Raw genomic sequence first — 24,132 nt, forward strand, 5'->3', positions numbered from 1 at the left:
TTGAACTCATAACCTTGTCATCTAATTGCTGTATACTGCTGTATAAGTACAACACGCTAACAGATTGCACCACAGGATCCATCAACAACACTCACTGATCACCATATTTTGCAGAAACTGGGCTGTACGATATTCGTACCAAGTCAAAAATACTATTCATGTACCTGGCTAGCTCAGTCGGTAGAGCATGAGACTCTTAATCTCAAGGTTGTGGGTTCGAGCCCCACGTTAGGTGATTATTTTCTCTGCCGAAGCACCAACTAACTTCGCAAACAACCATCCGCTTGGAATTTCGAACAGGCTTGCCGCTGCATGGTTGGTGATACAGAAGGCTATGAATTTGTATTCTAGCTCTGCCGGCACTCTGACCTGTCATCTCAATGACATACCTATTACCAATGAATTGTACTCCTAAATGGCTTGAATAAATTATCATTTTCCGGACAAGAAATAGACAGGAAGAGGCTTCAAGAACAATACTTGCTCCTGGTGGGGCTTGAACTCATAACCTTGTCATCTAATTGCTGTATACTGCTGTATAAGTACAACACGCTAACAGATTGCACCACAGGATCCATCAACAACACTCACTGATCACCATATTTTGCAGAAACTGGGCTGTACGATATTCGTACCAAGTCAAAAATACTATTCAGGTACCTGGCTAGCTCAGTCGGTAGAGCATGAGACTCTTAATCTCAAGGTTGTGGGTTCGAGCCCCACGTTAGGTGATTATTTTCTCTGCCGAAGCACCAACTAACTTCGCAAACAACCATCCGCTTGGAATTTCGAACAGGCTTGCCACTGCATGGTTGGTGATACAGAAGGCTATGAATTTGTATTCTAGCTCTGCCGGCACTCTGACCTGTCATCTCAATGACATACCTATTACCAATGAATTGTACTCCTAAATGGCTTGAATAAATTATCATTTTCCGGACAAGAAATAGACAGGAAGAGGCTTCAAGAACAATACTTGCTCCTGGTGGGGCTTGAACTCATAACCTTGTCATCTAATTGCTGTATACTGCTGTATAAGTACAACACGCTAACAGATTGCACCACAGGATCCATCAACAACACTCACTGATCACCATATTTTGCAGAAACTGGGATGTACGATATTCAAACCAAGTCAAAAATACTATTCAGGTACCTGGCTAGCTCAGTCGGTAGAGCATGAGACTCTTAATCTCAGGGTTGTGGGTTCGAGCCCCACGTTAGGTGATTATTTTCTCTGCCGAAGCACCAACTCACTTCGCAAACAACCATCCGCTTGGAATTTCGACAGGCTTGCCACCCTGCATAGTTGGTGATACAGAAGGCTATGAATTTGTATTCTATCTCTGCCTGCACTCTGACCTGTCATCTGAATGACAAACCTATTACCAATGAATTGTACTCCTAAATGGCTTGAATAAATTATCATTTTCCGGACAAGAAATAGACAGGCAAGAAGAATACTTGCTCCTGGTGGGGCTTGAACTCATAACCTTTTCATCTAATTGCTTTATACTGCTGTATAAGTACAACACGCTAACAGATTGCACCACAGGATCCATCAACAACACTCACTGATCACCATATTTTGCAGAAACTGGGATGTACGATATTCAAACCAAGTCAAGATCACCATTGAGGTACCTGTCTAGCTCAGTCGGTAGAGCATGAGAATCTTAATCTCAGGGTCGTGAGCCCCACGTTAGGTGATTATTTTCTCTGCCGAAGCACCAACTCACTTCGCAAACAACCATCCGCTTGGAATTTCGAGCAGGCTTGCCACCCTGCATAGTTGGTGATACAGAAGGCTATGAATTTGTATTCTATCTCTGCCTGCACTCTGACCTGTCATCTGAATGACATACCTATTACCAATGAATTGTACTCCTAAATGGCTTGAATAAATTATCATTTTCCGGACAAGAAATAGACAGGAAGAGGCTTCAAGAACAATACTTGCTCCTGGTGGGGCTTGAACTCATAACCTTGTCATCTAATTGCTGTATACTGCTGTATAAGTACAACACGCTAACAGATTGCACCACAGGATCCATCAACAACACTCACTGATCACCATATTTTGCAGAAACTGGGATGTACGATTTTCAAACCAAGTCAAGATCACCATTGAGGTACCTGGCTATCTCAGTCGGTAGCGCATGAGACTCTTAATCTCAGGGTCGTGGGTTCGAGCCCCATGTTGGGTAATTATTTTCTCTGCCGAAGCACCAACTCACTTCGCAAACAACCATCCGCTTGGAATTTCGACAGGCTTGCCACCCTGCATAGTTGGTGATACAGAAGGCTATGAATTTGTATTCTATCTCTGCCTGCACTCTGACCTGTCATCTCAATGACATACCTATTACCAATGAATTGTACTCCTAAATGGCTTGAATAAATTATCATTTTCCGGACAAGAAATAGACAGGAAGAGGCTTCAAGAACAATACTTGCTCCTGGTGGGGCTTGAACTCATAACCTTGTCATCTAATTGCTGTATACTGCTGTATAAGTACAACACGCTAACAGATTGCACCACAGGATCCATCAACAACACTCACTGATCAAATTTATTTTATATAGCCCTTCGTACATCAGCTGATATCTCAAAGTGCTGTACAGAAACCCAGCCTAAAACCCCAAACAGCAAGCAATGCAGGTGAAGAAGCACGGTGGCTAGGAAAAACTCCCTAGAAAGGCCAAAACCTAGGAAGAAACCTAGAGAGGAACCAGGCTATGTGGGGTGGCCAGTCCTCTTCTGGCTGTGCCGGGTGGAGATTATAACAAAACATGGTCAAGATGTTCAAATGTTCATAAATGACCAGCATGGTCGAATAATAATAAGGCAGAATAGTTGAAACTGGAGCAGCAGCACAGTCAGGTGGACTGGGGACAGCAAGGAGTCATCATGTCAGGTATTCCTGGGGCATGGTCCTAGGGCTCAGGTCCTCCGAGAGAGAGAAAGAAAGAGAGAATTAGAGAGAGCATATGTGGGATGGCCAGTCCTCTTCTGGCTGTGCCGGGTGGAGATTATAACAGAACATGGCCAAGATGTTCAAATGTTCACTGATCACCATATTTTGCAGAAACTGGGCTGTACGATATTCGTACCAAGTCAAAAATACTAGTCAGGTACCTGGCTAGCTCAGTCGGTAGAGCATGAGACACTTAATCTCAGGGTCGTGGGTTCGAGCCCCACGTTAGGTGATTATTTTCTCTGCCGAAGCACCAACTCACTTCGCAAACAACCATCCGCTTGGAATTTCGAGCAGGCTTGCCACCCTGCATAGTTGGTGATACAGAAGGCTATGAATTTGTATTCTAGCTCTGCCTGCACTCTGACCTGTCATCTGAATGACATACCTATTACCAATGAATTGTACTCCTAAATGGCTTGAATAAATTATCATTTTCCGGACAAGAAATAGAAAGGCAGAGGCTTCAAGAACAATACTTGCTCCTCGTGGGGCTTGAACTCATAACCTTGTCATCTAATTGCTGTATACTGCTGTATAAGTACAACACGCTAACAGATTGCACCACAGGATCCATCAACAACACTCACTGATCACCATATTTTGCAGAAACTGGGATGTACGATTTTCAAACCAAGTCAAGATCACCATTGAGGTACCTGGCTATCTCAGTCGGTAGCGCATGAGACTCTTAATCTCAGGGTCGTGGGTTCGAGCCCCATGTTGGGTAATTATTTTCTCTGCCGAAGCACCAACTCACTTCGCAAACAACCATCCGCTTGGAATTTCGACAGGCTTGCCACCCTGCATAGTTGGTGATACAGAAGGCTATGAATTTGTATTCTATCTCTGCCTGCACTCTGACCTGTCATCTCAATGACATACCTATTACCAATGAATTGTACTCCTAAATGGCTTGAATAAATTATCATTTTCCGGACAAGAAATAGACAGGAAGAGGCTTCAAGAACAATACTTGCTCCTGGTGGGGCTTGAACTCATAACCTTGTCATCTAATTGCTGTATACTGCTGTATAAGTACAACACGCTAACAGATTGCACCACAGGATCCATCAACAACACTCACTGATCACCATATTTTGCAGAAACTGGGCTGTACGATATTCGTACCAAGTCAAAAATACTATTCAGGTACCTGGCTAGCTCAGTCGGTAGAGCATGAGACTCTTAATCTCAAGGTTGTGGGTTCGAGCCCCACGTTAGGTGATTATTTTCTCTGCCGAAGCACCAACTAACTTCGCAAACAACCATCCGCTTGGAATTTCGAACAGGCTTGCCACTGCATGGTTGGTGATACAGAAGGCTATGAATTTGTATTCTAGCTCTGCCGGCACTCTGACCTGTCATCTCAATGACATACCTATTACCAATGAATTGTACTCCTAAATGGCTTGAATAAATTATCATTTTCCGGACAAGAAATAGACAGGAAGAGGCTTCAAGAACAATACTTGCTCCTGGTGGGGCTTGAACTCATAACCTTGTCATCTAATTGCTGTATACTGCTGTATAAGTACAACACGCTAACAGATTGCACCACAGGATCCATCAACAACACTCACTGATCACCATATTTTGCAGAAACTGGGATGTACGATATTCAAACCAAGTCAAAAATACTATTCAGGTACCTGGCTAGCTCAGTCGGTAGAGCATGAGACTCTTAATCTCAGGGTTGTGGGTTCGAGCCCCACGTTAGGTGATTATTTTCTCTGCCGAAGCACCAACTCACTTCGCAAACAACCATCCGCTTGGAATTTCGACAGGCTTGCCACCCTGCATAGTTGGTGATACAGAAGGCTATGAATTTGTATTCTATCTCTGCCTGCACTCTGACCTGTCATCTGAATGACAAACCTATTACCAATGAATTGTACTCCTAAATGGCTTGAATAAATTATCATTTTCCGGACAAGAAATAGACAGGCAAGAAGAATACTTGCTCCTGGTGGGGCTTGAACTCATAACCTTTTCATCTAATTGCTTTATACTGCTGTATAAGTACAACACGCTAACAGATTGCACCACAGGATCCATCAACAACACTCACTGATCACCATATTTTGCAGAAACTGGGATGTACGATATTCAAACCAAGTCAAGATCACCATTGAGGTACCTGTCTAGCTCAGTCGGTAGAGCATGAGAATCTTAATCTCAGGGTCGTGAGCCCCACGTTAGGTGATTATTTTCTCTGCCGAAGCACCAACTCACTTCGCAAACAACCATCCGCTTGGAATTTCGAGCAGGCTTGCCACCCTGCATAGTTGGTGATACAGAAGGCTATGAATTTGTATTCTATCTCTGCCTGCACTCTGACCTGTCATCTGAATGACATACCTATTACCAATGAATTGTACTCCTAAATGGCTTGAATAAATTATCATTTTCCGGACAAGAAATAGACAGGAAGAGGCTTCAAGAACAATACTTGCTCCTGGTGGGGCTTGAACTCATAACCTTGTCATCTAATTGCTGTATACTGCTGTATAAGTACAACACGCTAACAGATTGCACCACAGGATCCATCAACAACACTCACTGATCACCATATTTTGCAGAAACTGGGATGTACGATTTTCAAACCAAGTCAAGATCACCATTGAGGTACCTGGCTATCTCAGTCGGTAGCGCATGAGACTCTTAATCTCAGGGTCGTGGGTTCGAGCCCCATGTTGGGTAATTATTTTCTCTGCCGAAGCACCAACTCACTTCGCAAACAACCATCCGCTTGGAATTTCGACAGGCTTGCCACCCTGCATAGTTGGTGATACAGAAGGCTATGAATTTGTATTCTATCTCTGCCTGCACTCTGACCTGTCATCTCAATGACATACCTATTACCAATGAATTGTACTCCTAAATGGCTTGAATAAATTATCATTTTCCGGACAAGAAATAGACAGGAAGAGGCTTCAAGAACAATACTTGCTCCTGGTGGGGCTTGAACTCATAACCTTGTCATCTAATTGCTGTATACTGCTGTATAAGTACAACACGCTAACAGATTGCACCACAGGATCCATCAACAACACTCACTGATCAAATTTATTTTATATAGCCCTTCGTACATCAGCTGATATCTCAAAGTGCTGTACAGAAACCCAGCCTAAAACCCCAAACAGCAAGCAATGCAGGTGAAGAAGCACGGTGGCTAGGAAAAACTCCCTAGAAAGGCCTAAACCTAGGAAGAAACCTAGAGAGGAACCAGGCTATGTGGGGTGGCCAGTCCTCTTCTGGCTGTGCCGGGTGGAGATTATAACAAAACATGGTCAAGATGTTCAAATGTTCATAAATGACCAGCATGGTCGAATAATAATAAGGCAGAATAGTTGAAACTGGAGCAGCAGCACAGTCAGGTGGACTGGGGACAGCAAGGAGTCATCATGTCAGGTATTCCTGGGGCATGGTCCTAGGGCTCAGGTCCTCCGAGAGAGAGAAAGAAAGAGAGAATTAGAGAGAGCATATGTGGGATGGCCAGTCCTCTTCTGGCTGTGCCGGGTGGAGATTATAACAGAACATGGCCAAGATGTTCAAATGTTCACTGATCACCATATTTTGCAGAAACTGGGCTGTACGATATTCGTACCAAGTCAAAAATACTATTCAGGTACCTGGCTAGCTCAGTCGGTAGAGCATGAGACACTTAATCTCAGGGTCGTGGGTTCGAGCCCCACGTTAGGTGATTATTTTCTCTGCCGAAGCACCAACTCACTTCGCAAACAACCATCCGCTTGGAATTTCGAACAGGCTTGCCACTGCATGGTTGGTGATACAGAAGGCTATGAATTTGTATTCTAGCTCTGCCGGCACTCTGACCTGTCATCTCAAAGACATACCTATTACCAATGAATTGTACTCCTAAATGGCTTGAATAAATTATCATTTTCCGGACAAGAAATAGACAGGAAGAGGCTTCAAGAACAATACTTGCTCCTGGTGGGGCTTGAAATCATAACCTTGTCATCTAATTGCTGTATACTGCTGTATAAGTACAACACGCTAACAGATTGCACCACAGGATCCATCAACAACACTCACTGATCACCATATTTTGCAGAAACTGGGATGTACGATATTCAAACCAAGTAAAGATCACCATTGAGGTACCTGGCTAGCTCAGTCGGTAGAGCATGAGAATCTTACTCTCAGGGTCGTGAGCCCCACGTTAGGTGATTATTTTCTCTGCCGAAGCACCAACTCACTTCGCAAACAACCATCCGCTTGGAATTTCGAGCAGGCTTGCCACCCTGCATAGTTGGTGATACAGAAGGCTATGAATTTGTATTCTATCTCTGCCTGCACTCTGACCTGTCATCTGAATGACATACCTATTACCAATGAATTGTACTCCTAAATGGCTTGAATAAATTATCATTTTCCGGACAAGAAATAGACAGGAAGAGGCTTCAAGAACAATACTTGCTCCTGGTGGGGCTTGAACTCATAACCTTGTCATCTAATTGCTGTATACTGCTGTATAAGTACAACACGCTAGCAGATTGCACCACAGGATCCATCAACAACCCTCACTGATCACCATATTTTGCAGAAACTGGGCTGTACGATATTCATACCAAGTCAAAAATACTATTGAGGTACCTGGCTAGCTCAGTCGGTAGAGCATGAGACTCTTAATCTCAGGGTCGTGGGTTCGAGCCCCACGTTGGGTAATTATTTTCTCTGCCGAAGCACCAACTCACTTCGCAAACAACCATCCGCTTGGAATTTCGAACAGGCTTGCCACTGCATGGTTGGTGATACAGAAGGCTATGAATTTGTATTCTATCTCTGCCTGCACTCTGACCTGTCATCTCAATGACATACCTATTACCAATGAATTGTACTCCTAAATGGCTTGAATAAATTATCATTTTCCGGACAAGAAATAGACAGGAAGAGGCTTCAAGAACAATACTTGCTCCTGGTGGGGCTTGAACTCATAACCTTGTCATCTAATTGCTGTATACTACTGTATAAGTACAACACGCTAACAGATTGCACCACAGGATCCATCAACAACACTCACTGATCACCATATTTTGCAGAAACTGGGCTGTACGATATTCGTACCAAGTCAAAAATACTATTGAGGCACCTGGCTAGCTCAGTCGGTAGAGCATGAGACTCTTGGTCGTGGGTTCGAGCCCCACGTTAGGTGATTATTTTCTCTGCCGAAGCACCAACTCACTTCGCAAACAACCATCCGCTTGGAATTTCGAACAGGCTTGCCACTGCATGGTTGGTGATACAGAAGGCTATGAATTTGTATTCTATCTCTGCCTGCACTCTGACCTGTCATCTCAATGACATACCTATTACCAATGAATTGTACTCCTAAATGGCTTGAATAAATTATCATTTTCCGGACAAGAAATAGACAGGAAGAGGCTTCAAGAACAATACTTGCTCCTGGTGGGGCTTGAACTCATAACCTTGTCATCTAATTGCTGTATACTACTGTATAAGTACAACACGCTAACAGATTGCACCACAGGATCCATCAACAACACTCACTGATCACCATATTTTGCAGAAACTGGGCTGTACGATATTCGTACCAAGTCAAAAATACTATTGAGGCACCTGGCTAGCTCAGTCGGTAGAGCATGAGACTCTTGGTCGTGGGTTCGAGCCCCACGTTAGGTGATTATTTTCTCTGCCGAAGCACCAACTCACTTCGCAAACAACCATCCGCTTGGAATTTCGAGCAGGCTTGCCTCCCTGCATAGTTGGTGATACAGAAGGCTATGAATTTGTATTCTATCTCTGCCTGCACTCTGACCTGTCATCTGAATGACATACCTATTACCAATGAATTGTACTCCTAAATGGCTTGAATAAATTATCATTTTCCGGACAAGAAATAGACAGGCAGAGGCTTCAAGAACAATACTTGCTCCTGGTGGGGCTTGAACTCATAACCTTGTCATCTAATTGCTGTATACTGCTGTATAAGTACAACACGCTAACAGATTGCACCACAGGATCCATCAACAACACTCACTGATCACCATATTTTGCAGAAACTGGGATGTACGATATTCAAACCAAGTCAAAATCACCATTGAGGCATCTGGCTAGCTCAGTCGGTAGAGCATGAGACTCTTAATCTCAGGGTCGTGGGTTCGAGCCCCACGTTAGGTGATTATTTTCTCTGCCGAAGCACCAACTCACTTCGCAAACAACCATCCGCTTGGAATTTCGAACAGGCTTGCCACTCTGCATTGTTGGTGATACAGAAGGCTATGAATTAGTATTCTAGCTCTGCCTGCACTCTGACCTGTCATCTGAATGACATACCTATTACCAATGAATTGTACTCCTAAATGGCTTGAATAAATTATCATTTTCCGGACAAGAAATAGACAGGAAGAGGCTTCAAGAACAATACTTGCTCCTGGTGGGGCTTGAACTCATAACATTGTCATCTAATTGCTGTATACTGCTGTATAAGTACAACACGCTAACAGATTGCACCACAGGATCCATCAACAACACTCACTGATCACCATATTTTGCAGAAACTGGGATGTACGATTTTCAAACCAAGTCAAGATCACCATTGAGGTACCTGGCTAGGTCAGTCGGTAGAGCATGAGACTCTTAATCTCAGGGTCGTGGGATCGAGCCCCACGTTGGGCAATTATTTTCTCTGCCGAAGCACCAACTCACTTCGCAAACAACCATCCGCTTGGAATTTCGACAGGCTTGCCACCCGCATAGTTGGTGATACAGAAGGCTATGAATTTGTATTCTATCTCTGCCTGCACTCTGACCTGTCATCTCAATGACATACCTATTACCAATGAATTGTACTCCTAAATGGCTTGAATAAATTATCATTTTCCGGACAAGAAATAGACAGGCAGAGGCTTCAAGAACAATACTTGCTCCTAGTGGGGCTTGAACTCATAACCTTGTCATCTAATTGCTGTATACTGCTGTATAAGTACAACACGCTAACAGATTGCACCACAGGATCCATCAACAACACTCACTGATCACCATATTTTGCAGAAACTGGGCTGTACGATATTCGTACCAAGTCAAAAATACTATTCAGGTACCTGGCTAGCTCAGTCGGTAGAGCATGAGACTCTTAATCTCAGGGTCGTGGGTTCGAGCCCCACGTTAGGTGATTATTTTCTCTGCCGAAGCACCAACTCACTTCGCAAACAACCATCCGCTTGGAATTTCGAACAGGCTTGCCACTCTGCATGGTTGGTGATACAGAAGGCTATGAATTAGTATTCTAGCTCTGCCTGCACTCTGACCTGTCATCTGAATGACATACCTATTACCAATGAATTGTACTCCTAAATGGCTTGAATAAATTATCATTTTCCGGACAAGAAATAGACAGGAAGAGGCTTCAAGAACAATACTTGCTCCTGGTGGGGCTTGAACTCATAACATTGTCATCTAATTGCTGTATACTGCTGTATAAGTACAACACGCTAACAGATTGCACCACAGGATCCATCAACAACACTCACTGATCACCATATTTTGCAGAAACTGGGATGTACGATTTTCAAACCAAGTCAAGATCACCATTGAGGTACCTGGCTAGGTCAGTCGGTAGAGCATGAGACTCTTAATCTCAGGGTCGTGGGTTCGAGCCAAGTCAAGGTGATTATTTTCTCTGCCGAAGCACCAACTCACTTCGCAAACAACCATCCGCTTGGAATTTCGAGCAGGCTTGCCTCCCTGCATAGTTGGTGATACAGAAGGCTATGAATATGTATTCTATCTCTGCCTGCACTCTGACCTGTCATCTGAATGACATACCTATTACCAATGAATTGTACTCCTAAATGGCTTGAATAAATTATCATTTTCCGGACAAGAAATAGACATGCAGAGGCTTCAAGAACAATACTTGCTCCTCGTGGGGCTTGAACTCATAACCTTGTCATCTAATTGCTGTATACTGCTGTATAAGTACAACACGTTAACAGATTGCACCACAGGATCCATCAACAACACTCACTGATCACCATATTTTGCAGAAACTGGGATGTACGATTTTCAAACCAAGTCAAGATCACCATTGAGGTACCTGGCTAGCTCAGTCGGTAGAGCATGAGACTCTTAATCTCAGGGTCGTGGGATCGAGCCCCACGTTGGGCAATTATTTTCTCTGCCGAAGCACCAACTCACTTCGCAAACAACCATCCGCTTGGAATTTCGACAGGCTTGCCACCCGCATAGTTGGTGATACAGAAGGCTATGAATTTGTATTCTATCTCTGCCTGCACTCTGACCTGTCATCTCAATGACATACCTATTACCAATGAATTGTACTCCTAAATGGCTTGAATAAATTATCATTTTCCGGACAAGAAATAGACAGGCAGAGGCTTCAAGAACAATACTTGCTCCTAGTGGGGCTTGAACTCATAACCTTGTCATCTAATTGCTGTATACTGCTGTATAAGTACAACACGCTAACAGATTGCACCACAGGATCCATCAACAACACTCACTGATCACCATATTTTGCAGAAACTGGGCTGTACGATATTCGTACCAAGTCAAAAATACTATTCAGGTACCTGGCTAGCTCAGTCGGTAGAGCATGAGACTCTTAATCTCAGGGTCGTGGGTTCGAGACCCACGTTAGGTGATTATTTTCTCTGCCGAAGCACCAACTCACTTCGCAAACAACCATCCGCTTGGAATTTCGAACAGGCTTGCCACTCTGCATGGTTGGTGATACAGAAGGCTATGAATTTGTATTCTAGCTCTGCCGGCACTCTGACCTGTCATCTGAATGACATACCTATTACCAATGAATTGTACTCCTAAATGGCTTGAATAAATTATCATCTCCCGGACAAGAAATAGACAGGCAGAGGCTTCAAGAACAATACTTGCTCCTAGTGGGGCTTGAACTCATAACCTTGTCATCTAATTGCTGTATACTGCTGTATAAGTACAACACGCTAACATATTGCACCACAGGATCCATCAACAACACTCACTGATCACCATATTTTGCAGAAACTGGGATGTACGATTTTCAAACCAAGTCAAGATCACAATTGAGGTACCTGGCTAGCTCAGTCGGTAGAGCATGAGACTCTTAATCTCATGGTCGTGGGTTCGAGCCCCACTTTGGGTAATTATTTTCTCTGCCGAAGCACCAACTCACTTCGCAAACAACCATCCGCTTGGAATTTCGACAGGCTTACCACCCTGCATAGTTGGTGATACAGAAGGCTATGAATTTGTATTCTATCTCTGCCTGCACTCTGACCTGTCATCTCAATGACATACCTATTACCAATGAATTGTACTCCTAAATGGCTTGAATAAATTATCATTTTCCGGACAAGAAATAGACAGGCAGAGGCTTCAAGAACAATACTTGCTCCTAGTGGGGCTTGAACTCATAACCTTGTCATCTAATTGCTGTATACTGCTGTATAAGTACAACACGCTAACATATTGCACCACAGGATCCATCAACAACACTCACTGATCACCATATTTTGCAGAAACTGGGATGTACGATTTTCAAACCAAGTCAAGATCACCATTGAGGTACCTGGCTAGCTCAGTCGGTAGAGCATGAGACTCTTAATCTCATGGTCGTGGGTTAGAGCCCCACTTTGGGTAATTATTTTCTCTGCCGAAGCACCAACTCACTTCGCAAACAACCATCCGCTTGGAATTTCGAACAGGCTTGCCACTCTGCATGGTTGGTGATACAGAAGGCTATGAATTTGTATTCTAGCTCTGCCGGCACTCTGACCTGTCATCTGAATGACATACCTATTACCAATGAATTGTACTCCTAAATGGCTTGAATAAATTATCATTTTCCGGACAAGAAATAGACAGGCAGAGGCTTCAAGAACAATACTTTCTCCTAGTGGGGCTTGAACTCATAACCTTGTCATCTAATTGCTGTATACTGCTGTATAAGTACAACACGCTAACATATTGCACCACAGGATCCATCAACAACACTCACTGATCACCATATTTTGCAGAAACTGGGATGTACGATTTTCAAACCAAGTCAAGATCACCATTGAGGTACCTGGCTAGCTCAGTCGGTACAGCATGAGACTCTTAATCTCATGGTCGTGGGTTAGAGCCCCACTTTGGGTAATTATTTTCTCTGCCGAAGCACCAACTCACTTCGCAAACAACCATCCGCTTGGAATTTCGACAGGCTTACCACCCTGCATAGTTGGTGATACAGAAGGCTATGAATTTGTATTCTATCTCTGCCTGCACTCTGACCTGTCATCTGAATGACATACCTATTACCAATGAATTGTACTCCTAAATGGCTTGAATAAATTATCATTTTCCGGACAAGAAATAGACAGGCAGAGGCTTCAAGAACAATACTTGCTCCTAGTGGGGCTTGAACTCATAACCTTGTCATCTAATTGCTGTATACTGCTGTTTAAGTACAACACGCTAACAGATTGCACCACAGGATCCATCAACAACCCTCACTGATCACCATATTTTGCAGAAACTGGGATGTACGATATTCAAACCAAGTCAAAAATACTATTGAGGCACCTGGCTAGCTCAGTCGGTAGAGCATGAGACTCTTAATCTCAGGGTCGTGGGTTTGAGCCCCACGTTAGGTGATTATTTTCTCTGCCAAAGCACCAACTCACTTCGCCAACAACCATCCGCTTGGAATTTCGAGCAGGCTTGCCTCCCTGCATAGTTGGTGATACAGAAGGCTATGAATTTGTATTCTATCTCTGCCTGCACTCTGACCTGTCATCTCAATGACATACCTATTTCCAATGAATTGTACTCCTAAATGGCTTGAATAAATTATAATTTTCCGGACAAGAAATAGACAGGCAAGAAGAATACTTGCTTCTGGTGGGGCTTGAACTCATAACCTTGTCATCTAATTGCTTTATACTGCTGTATAAGTACAACACGCTAACAGATTGCACCACAGGATCCGTCAACAACACTCACTGATCACCATATTTTGCAGAAACTGGGATGTACGATATTCAAACCAAGTCAAGATCAGCATTGAGGTACCTGGTTAGCTCAGTCGGTAGAGCATGAGACTCTTAATCTCAGGGTCGTGAGCCCCACGTTAGGTGATTATTTTCTCTGCCGAAGCACCAACTCACTTCGCAAACAACCATCCGCTTGGAATTTCGAGCAGGCTTGCCACTCTGCATAGTTGGTGATACAGAAGGCTATGAATTTGTATTCTAGCTCTGCCTGCACTCTGACCTGTCATCTGAATGACATACCTATTACCAATGAATTGTAGTCCTAAATAGCTTGAATAAATTATCATTTTCCGGACAAGAAATAGACATGCAGAGGCTTCAAGAACAATACTTGCTCCTCGTGGGGCTTGAACTCATAACCTTGTCATCTAATTGCTGTATACTGCTGTATAAGTACAACACGCTAACAGATTGCACCACAGGATCCATCAACAACACTCACTGATCACCATATTTTGCAGAAACTGGGATGTACGATTTTCAAACCAAGTCAAGATCACCATTGAGGTACCTGGCTAGCTCAGTCGGTAGAGCATGAGACTCTTAATCTCAGGGTCGTGTGATCGAGCCCCACCTTGGGTAATTATTTTCTCTGCCGAAGCACCAACTCACTTCGCAAACAACCATCCTCTTGGAATTTCGACAGGCTTGCCACCCTGCATAGTTGGTGATACAGAAGGCTATGAATTTGTATTCTATCTCTGCCTGCACTCTGACCTGTCATCTGAATGACATACCTATTACCAATGAATTGTACTCCTAAATGGCTTGAATAAATTATCATTTTCCGGACAAGAAATAGACAGGCAGAGGCTTCAAGAACAATACTTGCTCCTAGTGGGGCTTGAACTCATAACCTTGTCATCTAATTGCTGTATACTGCTGTATAAGTACAACACGCTAACATATTGCACCACAGGATCCATCAACAACACTCACTGATCACCATATTTTGCAGAAACTGGGATGTACGATTTTCAAACCAAGTCAAGATCACCATTGAGGTACCTGGCTAGCTCAGTCGGTAGAGCATGAGACTCTTAATCTCATGGTCGTGGGTTAGAGCCCCACTTTGGGTAATTATTTTCTCTGCCGAAGCACCAACTCACTTCGCAAACAACCATCCGCTTGGAATTTCGACAGGCTTACCACCCTGCATAGTTGGTGATACAGAAGGCTATGAATTTGTATTCTATCTCTGCCTACACTCTGACCTGTCATCTCAATGACATACCTATTACCAATGAATTGTACTCCTAAATGGCTTGAATAAATTATCATTTTCCGGACAAGAAATAGACAGGAAGAGGCTTCAAGAACAATACTTGCTCCTGGTGGGGCTTGAACTCATAACCTTGTCATCTAATTGCTGTATACTGCTGTATAAGTACAACACGCTAACAGATTGCACCACAGGATCCATCAACAACACTCACTGATCACCATATTTTGCAGAAACTGGGATGTACGATTTTTAAACCAAGTCAAGATCACCATTGAGGTACCTGGCTAGCTCAGTCGGTAGAGCATGAGACTCTTAATCTCAGGGTCGTGGGTTCGAGCTCCACTTTGGGTAATTATTTTCTCTGCCGAAGCACCAACTCACTTGGCAAACAACCATCCGCTTGGAATTTCGACAGGCTTGCCACCCTGCATAGTTGGTGATACAGAAGGCTATGAATTTGTATTCAATCTCTGCCTGCACTCTGACCTGTCATCTGAATGACATACCTATTACCAATGAATTGTACTCCTAAATGGCTTGAATAAATTATCATTTTCCGGACAAGAAATAGACAGGCAGAGGCTTCAAGAACAATACTTGCTCCTAGTGGGGCTTGAACTCATAACCTTGTCATCTAATTGCTGTATACTGCTGTTTAAGTACAACACGCTAACAGATTGCACCACAGGATCCATCAACAACACTCACTGATCACCATATTTTGCAGAAACTGGGCTGTACGATATTCGTACCAAGTCAAAAACACTATTGAGGTACCTGGCTAGCTCAGTCGGTAGAGCATGAGACTCTTAATCTCAGGGTCGTGAGCCCCACGTTAGGTGATTATTTTCTCTGCCGAAGCACCAACTCACTTCGCAAACAACCATCCGCTTGGAATTTCGAGCAGGCTTGCCACTCTGCATAGTTGGTGATACAGAAGGCTATGAATTTGTATTCTAGCTCTGCCTGCACTCTGACCTGTCATCTGAATGACATACCTATTACCAATGAATTGTACTCCTAAATGGCTTGAATAAATTATCATTTTCCGGACAAGAAATAGACAGGCAGAGGCTTCAAGAACAATACTTGCTCCTGGTGGGGCTTGAACTCATAACCTTGTCATCTAATTGCTGTATACTGCTGTATAAGTACAACACGCTAACAGATTGCACCACAGGATCCATCAACAACACTCACTGATCACCATATTTTGCAGAAACTGGGCTGTACGATATTCGTACCAAGTCAAAAATACTATTGAGGCACCTGGCTAGCTCAGTCGGTAGAGCATGAGACTCTTAATCTCAGGGTCGTGGGTTCGAGCCCCACGTTAGGTGATTATTTTCTCTGCCGAAGCGCCAACTCACTTCGCAAACAACCATCCGCTTGGAATTTCGAGCACCCTGCATAGTTGGTGATACAGAAGGCTATGAATTTGTATTCTATCTCTGCCTGCACTCTGACCTGTCATCTGAATGACATACCTATTACCAATGAATTGTACTCCTAAATGGCTTGAATAAATTGTCATTTTCCGGACAAGAAATAGACAGGCAGAGGCTTCAAGAACAATACTTGCTCCTAGTGGGGCTTGAACTCATAACCTTGTCATCTAATTGCTGTATACTGCTGTTTAAGTACAACATGCTAACAGATTGCACCACAGGATCCATCAACAACCCTCACTGATCACCATATTTTGCAGAAACTGGGATGTACGATATTCAAACCAAGTCAAAAATACTATTGAGGCACCTGGCTAGCTCAGTCGGTAGAGCATGAGACTCTTAATCTCAGGGTCGTGGGTTCGAGCCCCACGTTAGGTGATTATTTTCTCTGCCGAAGCACCAACTCACTTCGCCAACAACCATCCGCTTGGAATTTCGAGCAGGCTTGCCTCCCTGCATAGTTGGTGATACAGAAGGCTATGAATTTCTATTCTATCTCTGCCTGCACTCTGACCTGTCATCTCAATGACATACCTATTACCAATGAATTGTACTCCTAAATGGCTTGAATAAATTATCATTTTCCGGACAAGAAATAGACAGGCAGAGGCTTCAAGAACAATACTTGCTCCTAGTGGGGCTTGAACTCATAACCTTGTCATCTAATTGCTGTATATTGCTGTTTAAGTACAACACGCTAACAGATTGCACCACAGGATCCATCAACAACACTCACTGATCACCATATTTTGCAGAAACTGGGCTGTACGATATTCGTACCAAGTCAAATATACTATTGAGGCACCTGGCTAGCTCAGTCGGTAGAGCATGAGACTCTTAATCTCAGGGCCGTGGGTTCGAGCCCCACGTTAGGTGATTATTTTCTCTTCCGAAGCACCAACTCACTTCGCAATCAACCATCCGCTTGGAATTTCGAGCACCCTGCATAGTTGGTGATACAGAAGGCTATGAATTTGTATTCTATCTCTGCCTGCACTCTGACCTGTCATCTGAATGACATACCTATTACCAATGAATTGTACTCCTAAATGGCTTGAATAAATTGTCATTTTCCGGACAAGAAATAGACAGGCAGAGGCTTCAAGAACAATACTTGCTCCTAGTGGGGCTTGAACTCATTACCTTGTCATCTAATTGCTGTATACTGCTGTTTAAGTACAACACGCTAACAGATTGCACCACAGGATCCATCAACAACACTCACTGATCACCATATTTTGCAGAAACTGGGATGTACGATATTCAAACCAAGTCAAGATCACCATTGAAGTACCTGGCTAGCTCAGTCGGTAGAGCATGAAACTCTTAATCTCAGGGTCGTGGGTTCGAGCCCCACGTTGGGTGATTATTTTCTCTGCCGAAGCACCAACTCACTTCGCAAACAACCATCCGCTTGGAATTTCGAGCAGGCTTGCCACCCTGCATAGTTGGTGATACAGAAGGCTATGAATTTGTATTATATCTCTGCCTGCACTCTGACCTGTCATCTCAATGACATACCTATTACCAATGAATTGTACTCCTAAATGGCTTGAATAAATTAACATTTTCCGGACAAGAAATAGACAGGCAAGAAGGATACTTGCTCCTGGTGGGGCTTGAACTCATAACCTTGTCATCTAATTGCTTTATACTGCTGTATAAGTACAACACGCTAACAGATTGCACCACAGGATCCATCAACAACACTCACTGATCACCATATTTTGCAGAAACTGGGATGTACGATATTCAAACCAAGTCAAGATCAGCATTGAGGTACCTGGCTAGCTCAGTCGGTAGAGCATGAGACTCTTAATCTCAGGGTCGTGAGCCCCACGTTAGGTGATTATTTTCTCTGCCGAAGCACCAACTCACTTCGCAAACAACCATCCGCTTGGAATTTCGAGCAGCCTTGCCACTCTGCATAGTTGGTGATACAGAAGGCTATGAATTTGTATTCTAGCTCTGCCTGCACTCTGACCTGTCATCTGAATGACATACCTATTACCAATGAATTGTACTCCTAAATGGCTTGAATAAATTATCATTTTCCGGACAAGAAATAGACAGGCAGAGGCTTCAAGAACAATACTTGCTCCTAGTGGGGCTTGAACTCATAACCTTGTCATCTAATTGCTGTATACTGCTGTTTAAGTACAACACGCTAACAGATTGCACCACAGGATCCATCAACAACACTCACTGATCACCATATTTTGCAAAAACTGGGCTGTACGATATTCGTACCAAGTCAAAAATACTATTGAGGCACCTGGCTAGCTCAGTCGGTAGAGCATGAGACTCTTAATCTCATGGTCGTGGGTTCGAGCCCCACTTTGGGTAATTATTTTCTCTGCCGAAGCACCAACTCACTTCGCCAACAACCATCCGCTTGGAATTTCGAGCAGGCTTGCCTCCCTGCATAGTTGGTGATACAGAAGGCTATGAATTTGTATTCTATCTCTGCCTGCACTCTGACCTGTCATCTCAATGACATACCTATTACCAATGAATTGTACTCCTAAATGGCTTGAATAAATTATCATTTTCCGGACAAGAAATAGACAGGCAGAGGCTTCAAGAACAATACTTGCTCCTGGTGGGGCTTGAACTCATAACCTTGTCATCTAATTGCTGTATACTGCTGTATAAGTACAACACGCTAACAGATTGCACCACAGGATCCATCAACAACACTCACTGATCACCATATTTTGCAGAAACTGGGATGTACGATATTCAAACCAAGTCAAGATCACCATTGAGGTACCTGGCTAGCTCAGTCGGTAGAGCATGAGACTCTTAATCTCAGGGTCGTGGGTTCGAGCCCCACGCTGGGTGATTATTTTCTCTGCCGAAGCACCAACTCACTTCGCAAACAACCATCCGCTTGGAATTTCGAGCAGGCTTGCCACCCTGCATAGTTGGTGATACAGAAGGCTATGAATTTGTATTATATCTCTGCCTGCACTCTGACCTGTCATCTCAATGACATACCTATTACCAATGAATTGTACTCCTAAATGGCTTGAATAAATTAACATTTTCCGGACAAGAAATAGACAGGCAAGAAGGATACTTGCTCCTGGTGGGGCTTGAACTCATAACCTTGTCATCTAATTGCTTTATACTGCTGTATAAGTACAACACGCTAACAGATTGCACCACAGGATCCATCAACAACACTCACTGATCACCATATTTTGCAGAAACTGGGATGTACGATATTCAAACCAAGTCAAGATCAGCATTGAGGTACCTGGCTAGCTCAGTCGGTAGAGCATGAGACTCTTAATCTCAGGGTCGTGAGCCCCACGTTAGGTGATTATTTTCTCTGCCGAAGCACCAACTCACTTCGCAAACAACCATCCGCTTGGAATTTCGAGCAGCCTTGCCACTCTGCATAGTTGGTGATACAGAAGGCTATGAATTTGTATTCTAGCTCTGCCTGCACTCTGACCTGTCATCTGAATGACATACCTATTACCAATGAATTGTACTCCTAAATGGCTTGAATAAATTATCATTTTCCGGACAAGAAATAGACAGGCAGAGGCTTCAAGAACAATACTTGCTCCTAGTGGGGCTTGAACTCATAACCTTGTCATCTAATTACTGTATACTGCTGTTTAAGTACAACACGCTAACAGATTGCACCACAGGATCCATCAACAACACTCACTGATCACCATATTTTGCAAAAACTGGGCTGTACGATATTCGTACCAAGTCAAAAATACTATTGAGGCACCTGGCTAGCTCAGTCGGTAGAGCATGAGACTCTTAATCTCATGGTCGTGGGTTCGAGCCCCACTTTGGGTAATTATTTTCTCTGCCGAAGCACCAACTCACTTCGCCAACAACCATCCGCTTGGAATTTCGAGCAGGCTTGCCTCCCTGCATAGTTGGTGATACAGAAGGCTATGAATTTGTATTCTATCTCTGCCTGCACTCTGACCTGTCATCTCAATGACATACCTATTACCAATGAATTGTACTCCTAAATGGCTTGAATAAATTATCATTTTCCGGACAAGAAATAGACAGGCAGAGGCTTCAAGAACAATACTTGCTCCTGGTGGGGCTTGAACTCATAACCTTGTCATCTAATTGCTGTATACTGCTGTATAAGTACAACACGCTAACAGATTGCACCACAGGATCCATCAACAACACTCACTGATCACCATATTTTGCAGAAACTGGGATGTACGATATTCAAACCAAGTCAAGATCACCATTGAGGTACCTGGCTAGCTCAGTCGGTAGAGCATGAGACTCTTAATCTCAGGGTCGTGGGTTCGAGCCCCACGCTGGGTGATTATTTTCTCTGCCGAAGCACCAACTCACTTCGCAAACAACCATCCGCTTGGAATTTCGAGCAGGCTTGCCACCCTGCATAGTTGGTGATACAGAAGGCTATGAATTTGTATTCTATCTCTGCCTGCACTCTGACCTGTCATCTGAATGACATACCTATTACCAATGAATTGTACTCCTAAATGGCTTGAATAAATTATCATTTTCCGGACAAGAAATAGACAGGCAGAGGCTTCAAGAACAATACTTGCTCCTAGTGGGGCTTGAACTCATAACCTTGTCATCTAATTTTTGTATATTGCTGTTTAAGTACAACACGCTAACAGATTGCACCACAGGATCCATCAACAACACTCACTGATCACCATATTTTGCAGAAACTGGGCTGTACGATATTCGTACCAAGTCAAAAATACTATTGAGGCACCTGGCTAGCTCAGTCGGTAGAGCATGAGACTCTTAATCTCAGGGTCGTGGGTTCGAGCCCCACGTTAGGTGATTATTTTCTCTGCCGAAGCACCAACTCACTTCGCAAACAACCATCCGCTTGGAATTTCGAGCAGGCTTGCCTCCCTGCATAGTTGGTGATACAGAAGGCTATGAATTTGTATTCTATCTCTGCCTGCACTCTGACCTGTCATCTGAATGACATACCTATTACCAATGAATTGTACTCCTAAATGGCTTGAATAAATTATCATTTTCCGGACAAGAAATAGACAGGCAAGAAGAATACTTGCTCCTGGTGGGGCTTGAACTCATAACCTTGTCATCTAATTGCTGTATACTGCTGTATAAGTACAACACGCTAACAGATTGCACCACAGGATCCCATCAACAACACTCACTGATCACCATATTTTGCAGAAACTGGGATGTACGATATTCAAACCAAGTCAAGATCACCATTGAGGTACCTGGCTAGCTCAGTCGGTAGAGCATGAGACTCTTAATCTCAGGGTCGTGAGCCCCACGTTAGGTGATTATTTTCTCTGCCGAAGCACCAACTCACTTCGCAAACAACCATCCGCTTGGAATTTCGAGCAGGCTTGCCACTCTGCATAGTTGGTGATACAGAAGGCTATGAATTTGTATTCTATCTCTGCCTGCACTCTGACCTGTCATCTCAATGACATACCTATTACCAATGAATTGTACTCCTAAATGGCTTGAATAAATTATCATTTTCCGGACCAGAAATAGACAGGCAGAGGCTTCAAGAACAATACTTGCTCCTGGTGGGGCTTGAACTCATAACCTTGTCATCTAATTGCTGTATACTGCTGTATAAGTACAACATGCTAACAGATTGCACCACAGGATCCATCAACAACACTCTCACTGATCACCATATTTTGCAAAAACTGGGCTGTACGATATTCGTACCAAGTCAAAAATACTATTGAGGCACCTGGCTAGCTCAGTCGGTAGAGCATGAGACTCTTAATCTCAGGGTCGTGGGTTCGAGCCCCACGTTAGGTGATTATTTTCTCTGCCGAAGCACCAACTCACTTCGCAAACAACCATCCGCTTGGAATTTCGAACAGGCTTGCCACTCTGCATGGTTGGTGATACAGAAGGCTATGAATTTGTATTCTAGCTCTGCCGGCACTCTGACCTGTCATCTGAATGACATACCTATTACCAATGAATTGTACTCCTAAATGGCTTGAATAAATTATCATCTTCCGGACAAGAAATAGACAGGCAGAGGCTTCAAGAACAATACTTGCTCCTAGTGGGGCTTGAACTCATAACCTTGTCATCTAATTGCTGTATACTGCTGTATAAGTACAACACGCTAACATATTGCACCACAGGATCCATCAACAACACTCACTGATCACCATATTTTGCAGAAACTGGGATGTACGATTTTCAAACCAAGTCAAGATCACAATTGAGGTACCTGGCTAGCTCAGTCAGTAGAGCATGAGACTCTTAATCTCATGGTCGTGGGTTCGAGCCCAACTTTGGGTAATTATTTTCTCTGCCGAAGCACCAACTCACTTCGCAAACAACCATCCGCTTGGAATTTCGACAGGCTTACCACCCTGCATAGTTGGTGATACAGAAGGCTATGAATTTGTATTCTATCTCTGCCTGCACTCTGACCTGTCATCTCAATGACATACCTATTACCAATGAATTGTACTCCTAAATGGCTTGAATAAATTATCATTTTCCGGACAAGAAATAGACAGGCAGAGGCTTCAAGAACAATACTTGCTCCTAGTGGGGCTTGAACTCATAACCTTGTCATCTAATTGCTGTATACTGCTGTATAAGTACAACACGCTAACAGATTGCACCACAGGATCCATCAACAACACTCACTGATCACCATATTTTGCAGAAACTGGGCTGTACGATATTCGTACCAAGTCAAAAATACTATTCAGGTACCTGGCTTGCTCAGTCGGTAGAGCATGAGACTCTTAATCTCAGGGTCGTGGGTTCGAGCCCCACGTTAGGTGATTATTTTCTCTGCCGAAGCACCAACTCACTTCGCCAACAACCATCCGCTTGGAATTTCGAGCAGGCTTGCCTCCCTGCATAGTTGGTGATACAGAAGGCTATGAATTTGTATTCTATCTCTGCCTGCACTCTGACCTGTCATCTGAATGACATACCTATTACCAATGAATTGTACTCCTAAATGGCTTGAATAAATTATCATTTTCCGGACAAGAAATAGACAGGCAGAGGCTTCAAGAACAATACTTGCTCCTAGTGGGGCTTGAACTCATAACCTTGTCATCTAATTGCTGTATATTGCTGTTTAAGTACAACACGCTAACAGATTGCACCACAGGATCCATCAACAACACTCACTGATCACCATATTTTGCAGAAACTGGGCTGTACGATATTCGTACCAAGTCAAAAATACTATTGAGGCACCTGGCTAGCTCAGTCGGTAGAGCATGAGACTCTTAATCTCAGGGTCATGGGTTCGAGCCCCACGTTAGGTGATTATTTTCTCTGCCGAAGCACCAACTCACTTCGCAAACAACCATCCGCTTGGAATTTCGAGCAGGCTTGCCTCCCTGCATAGTTGGTGATACAGAAGGCTATGAATTTGTATTCTATCTCTGCCTGCACTCTGACCT

The 24,132-nt window shown here is 43.5% G+C and overlaps 12 non-coding genes across 12 annotated transcripts; all 12 read left to right on the forward strand.

The window, feature by feature from the left end:
* Window positions 1–162: 162 nt before the first annotated feature.
* On the forward strand, window positions 163–235 carry trnak-cuu (transfer RNA lysine (anticodon CUU)). The gene has a single exon. It is a non-coding gene; the product is annotated as a tRNA-Lys (tRNA).
* Window positions 236–658: 423 nt separating this feature from the next.
* trnak-cuu (transfer RNA lysine (anticodon CUU)) lies at window positions 659–731 on the forward strand. Its single transcript has one exon. It is a non-coding gene; the product is annotated as a tRNA-Lys (tRNA).
* Window positions 732–4,132: 3,401 nt separating this feature from the next.
* On the forward strand, window positions 4,133–4,205 carry trnak-cuu (transfer RNA lysine (anticodon CUU)). The gene has a single exon. It is a non-coding gene; the product is annotated as a tRNA-Lys (tRNA).
* A 3,394-nt stretch (window positions 4,206–7,599) lies between these two features.
* Window positions 7,600–7,672, forward strand: trnak-cuu (transfer RNA lysine (anticodon CUU)). The gene has a single exon. It is a non-coding gene; the product is annotated as a tRNA-Lys (tRNA).
* Window positions 7,673–10,067: 2,395 nt separating this feature from the next.
* trnak-cuu (transfer RNA lysine (anticodon CUU)) lies at window positions 10,068–10,140 on the forward strand. Its single transcript has one exon. It is a non-coding gene; the product is annotated as a tRNA-Lys (tRNA).
* Window positions 10,141–16,512: 6,372 nt separating this feature from the next.
* On the forward strand, window positions 16,513–16,585 carry trnak-cuu (transfer RNA lysine (anticodon CUU)). Its single transcript has one exon. It is a non-coding gene; the product is annotated as a tRNA-Lys (tRNA).
* Window positions 16,586–17,001: 416 nt separating this feature from the next.
* On the forward strand, window positions 17,002–17,074 carry trnak-cuu (transfer RNA lysine (anticodon CUU)). The gene has a single exon. It is a non-coding gene; the product is annotated as a tRNA-Lys (tRNA).
* A 425-nt stretch (window positions 17,075–17,499) lies between these two features.
* On the forward strand, window positions 17,500–17,572 carry trnak-cuu (transfer RNA lysine (anticodon CUU)). The gene has a single exon. It is a non-coding gene; the product is annotated as a tRNA-Lys (tRNA).
* A 1,895-nt stretch (window positions 17,573–19,467) lies between these two features.
* trnak-cuu (transfer RNA lysine (anticodon CUU)) lies at window positions 19,468–19,540 on the forward strand. The gene has a single exon. It is a non-coding gene; the product is annotated as a tRNA-Lys (tRNA).
* A 1,406-nt stretch (window positions 19,541–20,946) lies between these two features.
* On the forward strand, window positions 20,947–21,019 carry trnak-cuu (transfer RNA lysine (anticodon CUU)). Its single transcript has one exon. It is a non-coding gene; the product is annotated as a tRNA-Lys (tRNA).
* A 425-nt stretch (window positions 21,020–21,444) lies between these two features.
* On the forward strand, window positions 21,445–21,517 carry trnak-cuu (transfer RNA lysine (anticodon CUU)). Its single transcript has one exon. It is a non-coding gene; the product is annotated as a tRNA-Lys (tRNA).
* A 911-nt stretch (window positions 21,518–22,428) lies between these two features.
* On the forward strand, window positions 22,429–22,501 carry trnak-cuu (transfer RNA lysine (anticodon CUU)). Its single transcript has one exon. It is a non-coding gene; the product is annotated as a tRNA-Lys (tRNA).
* Window positions 22,502–24,132: the final 1,631 nt, after the last annotated feature.

This window comes from Oncorhynchus mykiss, chromosome 3, assembly GCF_057628025.1.
Source record: "Oncorhynchus mykiss isolate SJ-2025 chromosome 3, ASM5762802v1, whole genome shotgun sequence".
Classification (NCBI taxonomy): Eukaryota; Metazoa; Chordata; class Actinopteri; order Salmoniformes; family Salmonidae; genus Oncorhynchus; species Oncorhynchus mykiss.